Source organism: Diorhabda carinulata, chromosome 5 (assembly GCF_026250575.1).
Source record: "Diorhabda carinulata isolate Delta chromosome 5, icDioCari1.1, whole genome shotgun sequence".
Classification (NCBI taxonomy): Eukaryota; Metazoa; Arthropoda; class Insecta; order Coleoptera; family Chrysomelidae; genus Diorhabda; species Diorhabda carinulata.
The window spans coordinates 1,721,693-1,727,692 of NC_079464.1; positions in this window are offsets into that span (position 1 = coordinate 1,721,693).

Sequence of the window (6,000 nt, forward strand, 5' to 3'; positions counted from 1 at the left end):
GTAGTGTGTCGGTCTTACTGGTCCTATCGCTTGATAGGATGGGTGATCTTCTATGATCTTCTCCAAGTTTCTTCCTTCTCTATTTCTTCTTGTGCTGTACCAAGCAGGGAACTTGGCATTCAGATCGCCTATGATAATGCCTTTTTTAACATCTGGGAGTACTGCTAACACGTCTTCCTCGTGTATTGTGGTGTCAGGCCGTACGTATGCTGATATTATTCTAATATCGCCGTATGATGTTTTAATGACTACTATTGTCGCCTCCATGCTAAGTAGTCCGTCCGGTGAGTTTATTCGGTGTTGGCACAACTCTTTTTTCACTAAGATCGCTGTACCTCCGGAGCGTCCGTTTATATCGTCTCTATAAACGTTGTAGCCTGGCCAGGTGAATCTGTGTGTGTCACCTGGCAATCTCGTTTCTTGTAGAGCGAAGATATCGTAATCTTCTTTCTTCAAGATAACTCCCATGGTGTTTTGGTTTGTTCGTAGTCCTCCTGTGTTCCACGAGCCGATCTTTATTTGACTAGGAATGTTGTTTGTCATTTTATTTGGCTTGTTGGGCTATTAATGTCGCTATGAGTGCCTGCATGTTCTGCAGCATACTCAATATCTCGCCCGTTCCTTGTTGTTTTTGTGAGGTTGTGACTGACGGCGTTTTCTTGGCCGTTTGGGCGTAGCTGACTCCAGAGATCGTGGTTTTTGTTGTTGGTTTTTTGGTTTCCTCTTTTTTTGGATTTTTTGGGCATCCCCTTTAGTTGGCTGGGTGATCTCCTGCGCAGTTTCTGCATTTTGATTTCTCCGTTTTACTCAGGGTGCAGTCCGCGGTCCTGTGTTCTCCTGCGCATCTTACACAGCGCACGTCCATGTTGCACGTGCTCTGTCCGTGATGAAAACCTTGGCACCTGTAGCATTGTACAGGTCCGTTGTGTTTCTTCTGTTCTACCACACTTATTTTCGTGAGGCAGAGATATCTCAGGTTTTTGTACGACTGCTCTTCTGCAGGCTCGATGACTATCAATTTTCTTGTATTATCTTTATTTTTTTGTGTATAGCTCGAGAGTTGCCATACTTTTTTAGGTTTCAATCCTATTTCCCTCAGCTCGGTTTCTACTTCCGGTGCTGGGGTGTTGACTGCTAGTCCTTTTATCACTAGCTTTCTTTCTTTTTCTTCTCTGAGTGCGTACGTGTACCACTCTATTTCTTTGTGCTCGTTCAGGAGCATCTTCATTTTGTTGAAATCATCCACTGATTGCGTGGTGATCTTTTCTGTGAGGCTGCCCATTTTGCATTGGGCGTTGATACCTCTCTGTATCAGTTGTTTCCTGATAACAGTCCACATCAGTGGGGATTTCAATATGATTGGAGGTGGCCTCCTCTCTGGTTTTTTTGTTTTTCCTCCTCGTCTCTCTTTATTTTTTTCAATTCTCCCTCTATTTCTTTTCCACTTTCACTACTTCCGTTTTTGTTTTCTTCCGTGGTTTTGCTTTTTGTCTTCTTTCGTTTTCTTTTGTTTTTCACTTCCGTGAAATCCTCCTCTTCCATTGAGCAGTCTTACTGACCTAAGAATTTTCCCTAATCTCTTTATAATACTTATCGGCTCCGCCCATTAGAAAAAGTACGCACCAATCCCAGATTAGTACTCCGTAATGTTGGGCAAAGCTATAAAAGAAGGTCATAAATAAATTTATCTCATTCATTGTGTTAGTATCAAGCTGCTATAGCGGTTTAGTATATTGAAATTTCTTGTATACTTACAAAAAAAAAATTAATAAGATGGGTCGTACTAAACAAACGGCTAGAGATTCGACTGGAGGGAAAGCTCCTCGTAAACAATTAGCGACGAAAGCCGCTCGTAAAAGCGCACCAGCTACTGGTGGAGTAAAAAACCTCATCGTTATAGGTCAGGTACTGTAACTCTTCGTGAGATAAGACGTTATCAAAAGAGTACCGATTTACTTATTAGAAAATTGCCATTTCAACGATTGGTTCGTGAAATAGCACAAGATTCTAAAACAGATTTACGTTTTCAAAGTTCAGCGGTTATGGCTCTCCAGGAAGCTAGTGAGGCTTATTTGGTAGGTCTATTCGAAGATACTAATCTGACTAATCTGTGTGCCCAAGGATATCCAATTGGCTAGAAGAATTCGCGGAGAACGAGCATAAATACAAAAATTTTTTTTTTTTATAGAATTACATTCTATATATTTGATTATAAAAGTTATTTTGCCGTACGTCACATAAAGTCCGTTTGTGAAAACAATTTCATTTTAAGTTTATTTTAATTTGTGATTTTGGAACAGACATTGTTAATAATAACATTAAATGTCGTTTCTTTTCTTACAGGTATGAAATATTTGTTTAGTACTAAATAGGTGCATACTTTTGTTTCATGTAATTTTTAGTTTACATGTTAATAACAAAAAATCTCTTTTCTTACAGAGAAACACAATTGTGTTTGATTGACTGTGTCACCAAAACCACAGATATATTGGAAATTGTCTTATAAAACGACATTTATTGTCAACAAAATGGAAAAGTTGAAGTTTACTTTTCAAGTGAAACCAACAACAGACGGAAAGTCAAACTATATCGCCATAACCGCAATTGTGACTGAAGATGAAAAATATTTCCTTATTCCTGAAGAATTCCAAGCTATTTCACAGCACACATATATTCAAACTTCGAAAACCTTTGTCACAATGAAAAATACATTAAAAAAAAGACATCAAACTAGAAGTGTTTGGATAAAAACAACAGAAGATATATTAAAAACATATGTTGATGAGGATGGCAATATGATTTTTCAGAACCAATTTCTAGAGGAAACTACCAAAGAACAATTGACTGTCGTAAGCAAAACGTGTTCAGAAGATTCTATAGCCAAAATTTTAGAGAAATTAATAGAAAACCAGGAGAAAAAAGAAAAACAAAGCATAAAGAAGCTAGCTGACAAGTTTGTAATTGAAAAATTTGATGGAAAGAGTTCAAATGCAAATCAGTGGATGGAAGTATTTGAAAAAGAATGTGAAAGGTTCAATGTATTAAAAGACGAAGAAAGAATTGAAATCTTTAGATTATTTCTTGAAAAATCGTGCACTGATTGGTATTCTTCCATGATAATCAAACTTACCTTACATTCCGAGTGGTTACAATGGAAATCGAGCTTTATACAGACTTATGCAAATAAAGGTTGGACTACTAGCAAGTATGCTTTATCGTTCAAATATCAATATGGATCTTTATTAGAATATGCAGTTAAAAAAGAAAAACTTTTACTAGAAGTAAGAAAAACAATAGATGAAGGGACACTTATTAATATAATTGCCGCCGGCTTACCAGATTTTATAACTGATCGAATCAACAAGGAAGAAATTTTACATACTAAAGACTTGTTTAGTGAACTTGGAAAATTAGAACATTTGGTTGCAAAGAAAAAAAATATTAAAAAAAAAGACGATACCAAGCAAGTAAAAGAAAAATGTAGTATTTGTGAAAAATTAAAAAAGGGTGTACGCTATCATTCAGAAGATTCCTGTTGGTTTAGAACAAAATCAGATACAGAAAAGGATAAAAAGCAAATAAAGCTCGTTAACAATTCAGAATTGGAATGTGAATTGCAGTGTGAAGATCAAAAAAACTAATAGTGCCGCCATTGATCAAAGTCAAATTAGTACTCAATAAGAATGTTGAAGTTTTTGGGATCTATGACTCAGGCTCTAATGTCTCATTGATAAATTCAAGATTGTTAAAAATAAATAATAAGGAAACCAGTCACTACAACAATACTAATTTGAAAACGATTAATGGCGTTAAAAAGGCAAATGGCATAATTACAATAGATATAGCCATTTTTGATGTGGAAAAGAAAATGAATGTTTTTGTAATAGACAAGGAAAATTTCGATTATGACTTCTTAGTGGGACTAGATTGTATAAAAGAGTTTTACCTAGTTCAAAATGCAAACTTAGAAATTAGTCAAAAAATACCCATACAAAGAAGTGGAACAGTTTCTAAGGAAACAGATTCAGATATAATTTCTATAAAAATAAAATCTGATAATTTAATAAACTTCAATGAAGGCATATGTGGAAAAGACTTTCAAATTTGTATTAATCATCTAGACTTTGAAAAACAGGCATTGATTGATGAATTAATATCAAAAAATAAGTCAGTATTTGCAAAGGACAAATTTGACATAGGAAAGGTAACGGATTATGAAGCACACATAGACCTGTTAACAGAAAAATATTGTAGTAAACGTCCATATCGTTGCACAATTGAAGACAAGAAAGAAATTGAGAATCAAATTGCAAAATTATTGGAAAAAAATATAATAGAAGAATCATATAGCCCATTCGCAGCACCGGTCACATTAGCATATAAAAGAGAAGAAGATAAAAAATCAAGATTGTGCATTGATTTTCGAGACTTAAATAAAATAGTTGTGCCTCAGTCACAGCCATTCCCTCTTATTGAAGACCTAATATTAAAGACAAGGGACTGCAAGTTTTTCTCAACACTAGACCTAAATTCAGCGTTTTGGTCTATACCTTTGCGTGTAACTGACAGATACAAAACTGCATTTGTGACACAGGAGGGGCACTACCAATGGACCTGCTTACCATTTGGATTAAAAACATCTCCAGCTATATTCCAGAGAATAATGTGCAATATCATACGGAAGCACAAGCTGGAAGAGTTTACGGTATGTTTTATCGATGATATTTTGCTATTTTCAAAATCATTTTCGGATCATGTAAGGCATCTAGAACAACTCTTTCAAGCAATTAAAAGTGAAGGTTTGAAACTAAAATTCTCTAAATGCACATTTGCAGCGGATACAGTCAAATACTTGGGTCATGTGATACAAAATAATTCAGTTAGACCGTTGAAAGACAATTTAATATCAATAAAAAATTTCCCGATTCCAAAGAATCAGAAAAATGTGAGGCAATTCCTGGGAAAGATAAACTTTTATCATAAGTATGTGCCAAATATAGCAATAAAGTTGGAACCATTACATAACCTTTTAAGAAAAGGACAAACCTTTAACTGGACTGAAGCATGCCAAGAGTCATTTGATGAAATGGAACAAATATTATATTCTCAACCGGTATTGACAATCTTTGATCCAAACCTACCTATTCACATATACACAGATGCCAGTATACTAGGAGTAGGAGCAATACTAAAACAGCCACAAGGAAATAATGAAGAAAAACCAGTAGCATATTTTTCTAAAAAGTTAAATGAAGTCCAAAAAAGAAAGAAAGCTATATATCTGGAATGCCTGGCAGTCAAAGAATGTGTAAAGTATTGGCAACATCTATTAATGGGTAGGAAATTCATTGTCTTTTCAGATCACAAGCCATTAGAGAACATAAACATAAGGTCTAGAACTGACGAAGAACTAGGCGATTTAACATATTACTTATCACAATATGATTTCCAAATTAAATATTCTCCAGGAAGATACAACACTGAAGCTGATTGCCTGAGCAGGAACCCAGTGCTTGATCCAAATGAAAACCTAGAGGATCAGTTGAAAGTAGTGAATACAATAACACTAGAAGATATCTTAAAAGATCAAATTAAAAATGAATATATACAATGCAGAAAAGGAAAGTTAGTAAAAAGAAATAATGTTTACTACAAGCAAGTAAAGAAAAAGGAAAAAATCATTATATCAGAGGAATTGAGCATAGAACTCATGAAAAATGTACATACAGATCTAGGCCACATAGGAATTAAACAGATGCAGAAAATGATTAGCTCAGTGTATGCAGCAGAAAATATGACTAAAAACATAAAATTAATCTGTGAGGGTTGTATAGTATGTTTAAAGAATAAATCAAGAGGACATAATAAATATGGACTGATGTCTCATTTGGGTCCTGCTACAAAACCTTTTCAGATATGCTCTATTGACACCATAGGAGGTTTCGGAGGTTCCAGATCAACGAAGAGATATTTACACCTTTTATCAGATCATTTCACCCG